Raw genomic sequence first — 14431 nt, forward strand, 5'->3', positions numbered from 1 at the left:
AAGTAAATAATCCAACTAGTGAGGTTGGGATCGTTCCCACGAGGAAAATAGTTTAGACTTAACTTCAATTTATTACTACTATTGTTCAGTCAATTACTTCCTTGGCAAGCAAAAATGATAAAAAAAGGGGGGTTTCTAATCTTAAAGAAATGAAAATAACTAGCGAAATAAAAGGAGACAACTAACAGCTTCGAATGTTGGAGTTTAATCAATTAATCAATGTAACTAGGGTTTACGTGTTCCCAACAGGTTCATAACTTGATAAGTCTAACTATTACAATTCTTTCATAGTATCTTGCATGCAAAGTGATAAGTTATGTATTTCTAAGTCCTTGGTCCGGCATCTAGAAAATTTCACTCCGCACCTTGGTCCGGCTACGTGTGTTGCTATCCTAACCCTTATCTTTACCTCATATTAAGCATCGTATTCGATATTTGACTAAGTTATTACCTCGTACCAATCAATACTAGCCTATTAGATAGTATACACTAAATCTATGTTGATAATTCTTTTCCTATTAGCTACCTCCTTGGTAGGACAAGTAGCATTAAGGCAAGTTCTAACGTTGGCCATCCGTTAAAAGGACTTCTAAACGAAAGAATTATCAATACATGCAAGACACTATTCTAGAATTGTTATTTTAGTTAGGTTCTACCTCATTATTAAACTATGGTTCCCAAAACCCTAGTTATGGAGTTTAGTTACCCAAAGTCATAATTACAATATTCAAAGATGTGATATAAGAATTCATGCACTTACTTCAATGAGAAAGAGTAAAATCCGAAAGTTCACTTGATTAATCAGCAAAAGTCACCAACAATCAATGATAAAAGTCTCAAGATAATCAATAATCTCTCAAAGAGTCTACAAAATAAACAAGAGTCTCCCAATATTCAAAGGTCTAACAATTATCCAGAGTCTAACCCCAAAACTGAGGTTTTTCGAACTATTTATAGAAAATAAAAACCTAATTAAACAAGGACTCTATTTGCTGGAAATCTGTCAAAAACGCGTCTGGATCGACGGACAGCGCGACGGATCATCGTGGTCACGACGGACCGTCATGGACTCCGTCGTCCCATACTTGATGAAATTTCTTCTGTTGCTCTCTTCATTACCCTCGACGGCAGGTATGACGGATCGTTACGAGCACAACGGTCCGTCGAGGGTCTCCGTTCCAAAACACTTAAACTCTTGGAATATGGGTACTGGCGCTACTTCTCTGATCTTCATGACGAACCTGCAGGATGGACCGTCATGGGTACGACGGTCCGTCACATTTTCCGTAACCCCACACTTGGTCAGACTTCCCCATCTTCCTTTAGCAGCTGCACTACGCTGCCACCTACAGACCGTCACAAGCATGACGGACCGTCACAATCTCTGTAGGTCGTCTGTTCTGCATTTCTTCGCTTAAAAACCTCCGCATTCATCTTTGGACAGATTTCCTGCAAATAAGGAGAAACTTATATAAAAATTAGCACAAAAAGGCTTTTGGACACATTAAACTTAAGGAAAAAGTATTAATAATACCGTGAAACCACGGTATATCAGTATGTCTCCATACCAACTTGTATATGGGAAGACTTGTCACTTGCCAATCCAGTTAGAGCACAAATCATTGTTGGCAATGAAGATTGAAGATTGATTGGACTGTAGCGGCATACCAAAGACTAAATGAGTTGAATGAGCTTGATGAGTTTCGCCAAAAGTCCTATAAAAGTTCAGCCATTTACAGAGACAAGATGAAAAAGTATCATGACCAATTGATTAAAAAGTGAGAATTTTCAGTTTGTGATTTTGTGCTGCTATTCAACTCTAGGCTACGCTTGTTTATGGGCGAACTCAAGTCCAGGTTGACGGGGGCATTCCTTATCACTAATGTATTTTCACATGAAGTGGTTGACTTGGAGAATAAAGAAGGCGCAAAGTTCATAGTCAACGGGCAAAGGATAATGATATAGTTGGGTCATGCGGAGAGTGTCCATGATGTGGTTAAGGACAATCATCTTGGTGAAGTATAAGTAATCAAGGATCCTGCGTCGTGCAACGACGTTAAATCAAGAGCTTCTTTGGAGGTAACCCAAGGTGTATCCTCTAGCCAACGATAGGTTTTATTTTCTTTGTATAGTCATTTTTGTGTGTCGTTTTGTTGTTGGTCTTGTTTGTGTACTACTAGTGGCTAGAAAATCCTAATAATGTCCAGAAAAACTCAAAAAGAATATCCTAATGGGTGTTACATGTGCAGGGACCAAAACAAAATCTGCAGAAAATGGTCTGGTGCAGAGGTTTACGGACCCAATCGACGGACCGTCGATTGTGCCCATAGATCCCATGTATGTCTTTTATTGTTTCTAAGTTGATAAGTAATCGATGGTCCAGCCGACGGCCCGTCAAACTGACCTACGGAATATCGACGGGGTTTCGTTGATCCTAACTGCTAGCAACCCGGCCCGACCCAACCGGTAACATTAAAGGACACAACAGTTCACATTCATTCCCTCCTTCATATTCTTTTAAAGTTCCCTTCGGAAATGGTTTTCTTCCTTTATTTCTTTACTTAATCACCAAAACTCAACCTCCCATATCCCATTTCACTCCCAAACCAAAATCCTTCCAATATTCCAAACTCTTTCTTCCCCAAATTCCTCTTTCTTTCAAATGTTCTTTGGCCGGTGATCGAGTTTGTCTGAGTAACTACTGCTTGAAAGTTCATCGCACAACCAAAGCCATCCAAACTAAAGATATTTTGATCTCCTTTAACTTTGAATTCTCGTTCATAGTTGTTTACAGAAATTCAAATGTGGGTCTTGACCGTGGAACTAAATTAACTGATATCACATGCTAAATTTTGTGTAATGTGTCCCTCGGAATGATAGAGTGTGGTTGTGTCGCCTTGTAGTCTGTATAAAATGTGGGTATCTTTGTAGTTTTAGCAATTCTGACTTAGGGTTTCTTACTATGGATGAAATAGAACACAAACTTTTTTAAAAGGAAACTCTAGTAATGAAGAATTCTCTTTTTCGGTGTTAAAAATTGCATATCTAAACTTGATTGTGTTAAAAATTGTCTAAAAAAGGCCTGAAATCAGGAATTGTTGGATGAATATTACGGAATTGGGGGTTGAATTCTTCAATGAAGTTCTTGGAGGCTATTGGTAAGACTTTCAAGGTTATGAACACTTTATTGATTTAATGTTGGTATATTCTTTATAATGTTGTTCAATTGAAGTATGATGGATGAAGTTATGGATGTATGATTATGCTATGAATATGATGGATGTGAGATGGCAATAGGTGTATTGTTATGAGGGATTGGAGGTGATTTCTCATTTGCTTCTTATTGCTATGATTATGATATAATATTCTCACATGATGATGGTTTTGTGATGAAAGAACCTTTTTATCTATAACTGTTGAGCTATTGACATGATTATATGAAGGATAAACTCGTAAGACCTATATTAAGAATTGGTGTTAATAAACACTTAAAGACACTTCAAAAAGGGAATTTATCTTAGCACCAAGTGAACTAGATAATGAGAGGTGACCCTTCCAAAAAGGGAAGGTAGGTTTACCAATGTTCTCATATGGTGGAAACTACAATACGGATTAGCATAATGAGAGTTTCTAGTAACAACCTCCTAGTTCCTTCATTATGTGCCTCATAGGAATACTAGCTAGTTGATAGACCTAGATGCTACGATTATGTTCGAGTTCTACCTTGGCAAGTAGAATACCTTCTTTGGATGTGGGGTTTTATGACACCGAATTCCATATTTATCTCACATGATATATTGTTGGTTATGGAAAATGTTCCCAAAAGTAATATAAATGAATGGAAGTAATAATATTGACACTAACTAGGATGAGTTAAGGGGCACTACTTAGTCGAGGTAAGGGTATGTGACTTTAACTATGCATTGCACAAGTCCCGAGGTGTCCAGGATGAGTTCTATGTACTTATGTTATGAATTAACTGCATAATGTTGGTTATATATAATGTTGATCTTATATGATTCTGGTTTTATTTGATATGCATGACATTGGTCTAAATTGCTAGGTATGATGATGACTACACATGATATGATGTTATATGAGGTAAAAAACTTGCTTATGGTCTCTTTATTAGTTTACATTGTTTATGTGGGTTATGGGGCTTCACATGAGCATTGAACTAGTTGGCTTGCATTGAGATGGTGAGTAAGGGTCTTGTAATGTTTTATGAAATGAACTCAAGACATGAAATGTTCATATGGCTTTATGATGATGATAATCTTGTATATGGATATGAATATATCTTAATGATGTTGTGTCTATGAACTTGTATATGCTATTGAAATGTGCATGAAAGCTTTTAAAGTTTATTTTGGATGAAGTTAATGAGTACTCAAGTCTGAGCATGAATCCTAGAACTCTAGTTCATGCTATTTTATTAGTCTAAATACTTTCTTCTATTTCCTAACTTATATAAACTTTGTTTTATTCTCTTATGAGACTTATTGTAAAGTTTTAAGGGCTATGTCCAAAATCTTGTACTCCTATGTTAGATGATTTTGTGTGAGACAATTGTAGAATATTCTATATATGAGAAGTCTATGTGAACTTCATATGTAAGGTTATAATTTTTCAGTATTCTATCTGCCTGTGAAATGCAATGATGTATGTTAAGGGCTTGTCTAAGACCTCTTTGAGGATGAAGACATCGATTACGTCTAGGGGATGCTATTCGGTCATGACAAACTTGGTATGAGAGCATGAGTTGAATAATCTTAGGAATAACGTCTGACAAAACCACGTGTTGTCGTGTCTTGTTCATGATTATGAAGCATGCCACACTTATGAACGAGAAGCTATGTGATGCTTAGGAAATTTTCACTTTTTTGGTATTCTTAATGTTGTGTGTAAGACCCCCAAAATGAGTTAGGGTGTATAGAGACTCACATGTACCTATTAGATTGTTAACATTTTAATTAAGTGTTTTAAAGTATGCTTGGGTGATTTTAAGTTATTTGGAAGTCAAACGTCAAAGGACGACCAAGATGTTCGACGACTAGTCACCACAGGGGCCTTATGTGTTTTTATGTGCTTATGTGTGTGTGATAAGCTTATGAGGTCCTTAAGTGTATCATAATTATGTTTCTAGTCAGTGTGGTGATTTTCATGAAGTTTAGAGGTCAAACGTCAAAGAACGTCTAAGACGTTCGAAAGTTTGCCCTTGAGACATGTATGTGTGTGTCTTGAGTGTGCCTAGCATGTTTGGACGTGTTGCGTGTAATTGTTTTGGGTAAAACTGCTGTGGAGGGTCCTTGAATTGTTAATGTTCATATTTACGTTGGAAACACCTAGGTACGACTCCACAAGGGCCCCGCAAGAGGCCCTCAAGAAAGACACAAAGGCTGTCCAGACACTGGCTTGGCAATCTCAATCGACTTAGCCAACCAATGCCTCGTCAGTCCACCAAAAGCCCGTCGATGGTGAGGTATCGATGGGAACTTTTCCTGGGGAAGTCTCAGCCAAAGGATAGCCGATTGACCAAACGACGGAAGACACAAACTGTTTGTCGATGGGACAAAGGGGTGTCGATGGCTGACCATCGATACAGTCTGCAGCTACTGCTTAGCGACTGTTTCATTAAAGGGATGAATGAGAAACTAAACCCACGTGCTAACTTGACCCTACATGGTTTATTTTGCTATTTTTGGTCCATTTAAGTGATAAAAACGTGACAACCCGATTCCCAATCCATTCTTCACAAATTAGACTTTCCCTCTAAAAATAATCTTTCTAGAACCTCCATTGAAGGTGAACCTCAAGAACAACTTGGAGCTTTGATTTATATGGGGTTTTCATCAAATTTGTAGTTCTTCTTCTACATTAAAGTATGGTGATCCTTCATCTCTTGTTATCCTTCCATCTAGAGAGTTAATCTCGAAGTTTTCAAAGAGATTTGATGATCAAACCTTCAATTTTTCAATCTAGCCATGAGTTCTTTCTCAAAACGTTTTCAAAGGATTTCTCATGATGATTTTATGATAATGTATTGGTTTTAACGTGAATTTCAATCGAATTGCATTAAGAACCCATGTTCTCTTCAACTCTCGATTCAGCCTACGCATGGACATTGTGATTGTGAATTTGAATTGATGGAATTGTGGTTCTATTACGCTGAATTGATTATATCTATTGCTTACATAGTAATGTAATGATGAATTATGTGATATTGGATTCATGTACATTGATGCTTGAATACTTGATCTCTACTTTCTATTGATTGTTAAAGTATGGAATTCACTGTAACAACAATCCTATAGTACATGTATATAGGATTCATTTAGGTAAAGTATAATTGTAGATACTGCCTTACATGAATATTAATGATGAATTGTTGAAAAGTGATCCATGTGGGTCAAGTTTTGATTTGCCTATGTTCTTCTATCTTACATGGATTCCCAAAGTGGCATGCTCATTGTAATCTCGAGTTTCTGGCAATGATAGTAGGATTTCATTTAGGTTATGATTTCTTTAACTATTGCCTTATATTGATTTTATTGATGAATTGTGGGTATGAATCATTCATTATTAGAGTAAAGGAGTATTGGTATGGATTGATCTAGGTTCTTCTAGCCTATAGATTGGATATTATAATGTACATGATGTGATCTTAATTCTAGGGTAGAGGAAGCATGAGTTAGACTTGATTATTATGTCTTTAGATACTGCCCTAAATTTATACTATTGATGAAATATAATTGATTATCCATGTAAGTGAAATTGGTTAATGGTATATGTCCTACTTTCTAGTATATTGGTGATGTATTGTACTAGTTTGTAGCATGGTGTTGTGGTAGCTTCTGCATGACTTCGTATATGATTATTGTACTTTATCTACTTAACTATACTTGAGTTGTTTATGAAAAAGGAGTATTGATCAAGGATGATCAAATGGTAAGAAATTGGTACGAACGCCTATCTTTTCTACTTTCTTATAGTATTGGTAATTGATGAAGCCTTGTATGGCATTGTGAGGTATGGTCCACTTATGGTGGAGGTGTTTACTTGATTGAAGCCTTGTGTGTGTGTGTGTGTGTGTGTCTTTGTGTGTGTGCTAGTGTGTGTGTGTGATGTGAACATGGACTTGAAGGAATTTATACTATGAATGTTTGTTGATGATGAATCACCCTATGTGAATCCTATGCCTAGTTTCCTATTCTAGTTATGATCTAGGTTGTGTTGCTAATGTCATGAGCATGTAAATGGTTATGTTAATTTTATTTGTACTTACTGCCTATGATGAGGTCCTATAATGTTATATGTGATGCAAAGTTAAGATAGGTGCATAAAGACTATAGCTTACTCTAAGACGTTGTAAGTCTCGAATAAATGAGTCTTGTGCTATGCTATCTATTCTATGATGTTGTGTGATTTATCATTCACTAGAATGACTTGATAGGTGTACTAGTATGGGAAAAGGTATGGAACCTTGTCTATGCATTACACCTATGTACCTTGATAGGATAGTTCCTCGGCTGGTCTTCTAAGTGCATGCATAGGATTGTATGAACATGCTATGAATATGACTTATATGTTATGATGTTACTTATATCATATGATAAAGTATGAATCCTTATAGTGTCTTGGTGTGTTAATATGAAAGAATTGCTCATATAGTTACACCTATAGACTTATGCATTGATATATGAACGTATGTGGCATTTATGTGATATGTGAAAGGTTTGCTCATATATAAGTATACACACACACACATGTATGAAGATCTAGTAAATAGAGGGGCCTTGAAAGGTGTTCTCAAGTGTACCCTAAGCTAGATAGGTGCTTACATATGCTTCGTCCATATGAAAGGGTTTCTCACATGATTTAGATTGATGAACTCTCATATATGAACTATGAGCTAAGCATATGTGGATATGACTCTCCTAAGCCTAAATTTTTAAGATAAAGTTAATAAAGGCTTTTCAATAAAAATGGAACTTAGCTAAGCACCGAGTGAACTTGAAGATGATGGGTAGCCCTTTACATTTTAGGAAGGAAGGTCACCATAATTCTCATGAGGTGGATAACCACAATGCCTCAATATGCATAAATAGGGTTTCGATAAGTGAATAACTATAATGCCCCATTTGTCATAAAGAGGGTTTTCACATGTACCTCAAAGTTCCATAACTATGCTTGCCGCATAGGATCTAGCAAGTGACTTCACTAGTATGCTAGATTGTGTTAATGTTCTACCTTGGATAGTTATGAACACCTTCCCTTGGTGTATGGCATTTGCACAAAGTAACTCAAAATATCAATTATAACACCTATGAGCTCAAAAAAAACATCACAACATGAGGAATTTTCTTCTCACAACAACATGGGATCAACATATTATTAGGAGTCAATTATGTAAAATTCAACCTTTCATCATGCTCAATATCATTTCATAAAAGCAACAACATACCAAGTACATAATAACTGCAACAACAAGCAAACGAGCATTTTCACATGAAACTTCTTTTTAGCAAAAACATTATCATAAATATGCACATCTTTGCAAAACAAAGTCAAATTCAATTTATTTATTATTTTAATTATTAGTAGGAAATAATAACCTTAATTATCAAAGAGATGAGGGTGCGGGACATCATATCGACCTCGGCCTCCCATGTTGCTCCCTCAATTAGGTGGTTCTTCCATAACACCTTTACGGAAGTCACCTCCTTGTTCCTCCACCTCTTTACTTTTCTATCCAGGATTTCAACCAGAACCTCTTCATAGGAGAGGTTCTCTTCCACTCCTATACCTTCAATAGGATGAATGAACTCAGATCACCAATACACTTCTTAAGCATGGAGACATGGAACTTATTGAATGAATCGAAGCCAATTCACTTGGTAATCGCAACTCTTATGCAAACATTGCCAACCCTTTGCAAAATTTCATAAGGGCCCACATAATGAGGACTCCACTTCCCTTTCTTGTCAAATATCACCACTCCCTTTATAGGTGAAACTTTAAGATACACTTTATCCCCCTCTTCAAATTCTAAATCCTTTCTCCTATGGTCGGCATAAGACTTTTGCCGTCTATATGCTATTTTCAACTGCTTCCTTATCATATGAACTTTCTCCAATGTCTTATAAATCAATTCGGGACCCAAGAGTGAAGACTCTCCACTTCAAACCATCCAATTGGAGATCTACATCTCCTACCATACAAGTCTTCGAAATGAGCCATAAATATAGTTGAATGGTAACTATTGTTATATGATAACTCAACCAAAGGGAAATGTTTATATCAATTTCCCATGAAATCAATTATACAAGCTCTAAGAATTCTTCAAGTGTTTGAATAGTACGCTTCGCTTGACCATCCGTTTGGGTATAAAAAGCGCTGCTTAGCTTAACCTTTGTATCAGCCCTTTTTGGAATGACCTCCAAAACCTAGATGTGAATTGGGCACCTCTATCCGATATGATGGATAACGGAATACCATGGCGACACACAATCTAATCTATGAAGATCCTTGCATAATCCTCTACCTAGTAAGTGACTTGACGGGAATAAAATGAGTGGATTTGGTCAACCTATCCAAAACCACCCATATAGAATCATGTTGATTTTGTGTCCGAGGCAAACCTACCAAGAAATCCATATTTATGTCTTCCCACTTCCAAGTGGGAACTCATATTTGTTGAAGTAAACCACTTGGCTTTTGGGGCTAGAATTTCACTTCTTGGAAATTTGGAGATTGTGCAACAATTTTCACTATGTTCCTTTTTAAGCCTTTCCACCAAAAGACTTCTCTAAGGTCATGATACATCTTTGTACAACCCAGATGAATGGAATAATGCGAACCATGATCTTACTCAAGAACCCGATTTCTCAAGTCATCAACATTGGGCACACACAACCGTCCTTGATACCTCAAAACGCCATCCCCTCCAAGGAGAATGACTCATTAAGCTTACCAAGAACTGGTTCCTTCAACTACATAAATGGTTGATCAAGGTGTTGCTTAAACTTCAACTCAACCATCAAAGACAATTCGGAGTTATGATGGACCATAAAACTACCATTTGGAAAATATTCCAATCTAACACCCAAACGAGCCAAACTATGAACATCTTTCACTAGGTCTTTCTTGGATCCTTCTACATGAGACACACTACTCATGGTCATACGACTTAGAGCGTCTGCAACAACATTGGCTTTGCCAGGATGGTAAAGAACACTAATGTCGTAATCTTTCAACAATTCCAACAATCTTATTTGTCGGAGATTTAGCTCCTTTCGAGCAAACACATATTGAGGACTCTTGTGGTCGGTATACACATCAACATGGATAGCATACAAATAATGCCTCCCTATTTTAAGACAAATACCACGGCCGCTAGCTCAAGATCATTAATTGGATATTTTTTTCTCATGCACCTTAGGTTTTCTAGAAGAATAAGCTAATACTTTCCCATGTCTCATAAGAACACACCTTAAGCCCACTCGGGATGCATCGCAATATACAACGAAGCCCTTGGTACCTCTTGTAAATCCAACACCGGTGCAGAGATAAGCCTCTCTTTCAAGATTTTGAAGAATCTTTCACATGTCTCCGAGCACTCAAATTATACACTCTTTTGGGTCAAGGTAGTAAAGGGATATGCAATGGCCTCAAAAACCTCCACAAACCTCCTATAATATCCCGCTACACCAAAAAAGCTTTTAATGACTGTTGGAGTCAATGGTCTAGACCAATTCTTGACCGTCTCAGTTTTCCTTGGATCAACCTCAACTCCCTCACTAGAGATGATATGACCAAGAAATGCCAAAAACCTCAACAAAAATTCACATTTGCTATACTTGGAAAATAGTTGGTTTTTTTAAGCACTTACAATACCATTCTTAAATGATCCATGTGTTCACCCTCATTTTTCAAATATACCAAGATGTCGTCATTGAAGACAAAAACAAATAAATCTAGGTAACTTCGAAGTACCCTATTCATGAGGTCCATAAACACCACCGGGGAATTAGTGAGACCAAAGGATATTACTAGAAACTCATAGTGACCATATCTAATTCGAAATGCCATTTTTGGTATATCCTCACCTCTCACCCTAAGTTGGTGATACCATGATCTAAAGTTAACCTTTAAAAAGTAGCTTGCCACTTGAAGTTGATCAAATAAGTCATCAATCTGAGGCAGAGGATACTTTATCTTAATACTGACTTTATTGAGTTGGCGATAATCAATGCAAATTCTAAGGGACCCAACCTTTTTCATCATAAACAGTACCGGTGCACCCCATGGAGAAATACTAGGTCTAATAAAGCCTTTGTCTAGCAAGTCTTGAGTTTGGCCTTTAAATCTTTCAATTCGGCCGAAGCCATCCGATAAGGAGGAATTCAAATGTGGTTAGTATTAGGTAGCAAGTCAATACCAAAATCAATTTTCCGTTCGGGAAGGATTCTGACATCTCAATGGGAGGATTTTTGGAGTCTAAATCTTTGACTATTACAATATGGTATAACACCCTTTTGACATCATTTTACAAGCCTTAAGAAAAGAGATGATAGGACCTCTAGGAATGGAATTTCGCCCCTTCCATTCTAAGACGGGTTCATTTGGAATTGAACTTGACAATTCTTGTTATACAATCAAAGGAAGCAAAACAATCATTCAGCCAATCCATCCCCAAAATGACATTGAAATCGACCATATAAAGTTCTACTTATTTAAAATGAGTAACTCTATGGGGCAACATTATAGGACAATTTCTCTATACCCTCTTTGCAACCAGCGACTCACCTAGCGGGATAGTTACCATGAAAGGTTCATTTAGGATATCGGGAAAAATATCAAACTTCCTAGATATCAAGGGAGTAACAAAAGATTATGTAGCACCCGGATAAAGTAAAGCATACAGATCAATATCAAAGACTTGTAACATGCCGGTCACCACATCGGGAGAACTCTCTTGTTCACCCATAGAACGAAGAGCATAAAAGTGATTCTTCTTTTGAGCATCCACATTCGATCCACTAGCTTGAACTTGGACACTTCCTTTATATTGCCCCTTCAAATTGGGGAAATCCCTAACCTTGTAACCACTCTTGCCACACTCAAAACAATTGTCCATCCCAACAAGGCAATCACCATGTTTCCTGTCACACTTTTCATAAGTTGGCTTCTTAGTTGGTGAACTAGTACCTCTTCCCTTTGGAAACTTAAGGTTAGAAACCGTATCATCATTAGCCTTAGGAAATATGGAAGGAATATTAATAGAAAACCTCTTCTTGAATCTAAGATTATCTTGAATTTTCCAACCTCCCATTTGAATCATAAAATCATAAGACTTGACCCTATTTGCCTCTCTATTCTTTCTCCTTGACTTAGTTTCTTCCATTTGTTGAGCATGAACCATGGGAAGAGAGATATTCATATTATCATGAAGCATTTTCAAATGACATTTTTCTACCAAGTCTTTGGACACTCCTGTAAGAAAATGACTCATTTCATCCCTTGGATTTGACACCAAGGATGGAGCATACTTGCACAATTTATTAAATTTCATGGAATATTCAAGTACACCCATACCTCATTGACCAAGGTGGATGAATCCTTCCACCTTAACTTCTATCATCTCTCTAGGAAAGAATTTATCAAGCAAAGCCCTCTTGAAGATCTCCCAAGTTCCGGACCATTCCTTAATGCTCTATTATCTTTCCATTGTTTGTAACAGGTTTGGGCCACATCTTTGAGTTGATAGGCCGCCAACTCAGCCTTCTCATTTGAGGTCACACCCATATCATAGAGAATCTTATAGACCTTATCGAGGAAATTTTGAGGCTCCTCATCTGACTTCGACCCAAAGAATATAGGTTGATTCATTCTAGTAAAGTCTCTCAAACGTGAGGCCATAGTGTTAGCATGTTGAGGCACTCGAGGTCCAATCTCCGTATTCACTTTCGCCGTCATGGAAGTGACGACATTAGCTTGCGAGGTCATGGCTTGGGCCAATGTGAGAAAGGATGCCCTTATCTCTCCATCGGTCATCGATGGAGGAACAACCAAAACTTGATCACCCATAGCGACTTTTTCAAGTGGAGGCACTTGGTTGCCATGAGTTTCCACATTAGCCATTTCTTCCTCGACCCTCCTAGATGCTACTTTTCAAGTATTCATACCTATAACCACGATACAAGGTTTAGGTGAAAGCACATAATAAGATTCTAGCGGTACGACATAGGATTAAAAAGATATGAGAGTTTCCTAAGAATAACATAGCCCCTCATTCATAAGTGTGGCGTGCTTCACAATTATGAATAAGAATCTACATACGTGGTTTAATGAGACATCGACCCTAAATATATTCAACCTCATGCTCTTATACAAAGTTTGTCACATCCGGGGAGCACCCCCTAGACGTAACCGTCATCGTTGTCCTCGTAGATGACTAAGACTAGCCTCTTAGCATTCGTCATTACATTCATAGGTTGAAAAGTGTAGAAATTAAAACTTTTTATCTACCTCTACATCATGAGTTTTACTTTGAACTCTGGCTTACACATAATATATTCATAACGGGTATACATAGACTCCTCGTATAAGAAGAAAACATAGTCTTCTACTTCTATGCCACATATTGATAGCATACATAATATCATTTTAATAAGGAAGTCTCATATTAAACCATCTAAACGGATTAGACCAATTTGGGCAAAGCCCTTACACAAATATAGAAATACCACTTAGGGCTTACAATAATATATTGAAATTCCATGAATGAAATTATTGTCTTTGGACTGTAATAATGTAAAATAGGTAGACTGATAGAAACACATCATCCTCTGCACATGAGGACATAGCCACACTTGGAGAAATGATCCAAGCCTTCCTTCAAAAGTCTTCACGAACCCTTCAACGACCGGAACCTAAAATGTTAGGGGAAAAGGGAGAAATATGAGTTAGCACATCACTTGTACTAACTATGGAATCATATGTACATACAACACAAAAATCATGTTAAAAAGGGACATTTTATAAAAGTATGCCGAGTTACTTTGAAAAGTCTTATGAACAATACAAGAACACATACAAAGCAAGAATCATATATTTCTTAATGATATAAGCATATTCAACACAAGAGCAACCTATTTAAGTTAAGCTAATTCAACATGTATATATAATAATAAGACTCATAGTCAATGTAACTCTACAATCATAATATAACCATAAGCATGTTAATGAGTATAGGACATCACAACATAAGTAAAGGCCCTTATCCATAACCCTTCACCAAGTCCAATTGGATAATGGTCAAGTAAAGCCCCATAACCTCACTCAACAAAGAAAACTAGTCAAAAGAGCATGAATAATGTCCAACTCCACATATCATATCATCATAAGTATTCCTCCTCACATTTAGCAA

This window comes from Solanum pennellii, chromosome 4 (assembly GCF_001406875.1).
Source record: "Solanum pennellii chromosome 4, SPENNV200".
NCBI classification, from domain to species: Eukaryota; Viridiplantae; Streptophyta; class Magnoliopsida; order Solanales; family Solanaceae; genus Solanum; species Solanum pennellii.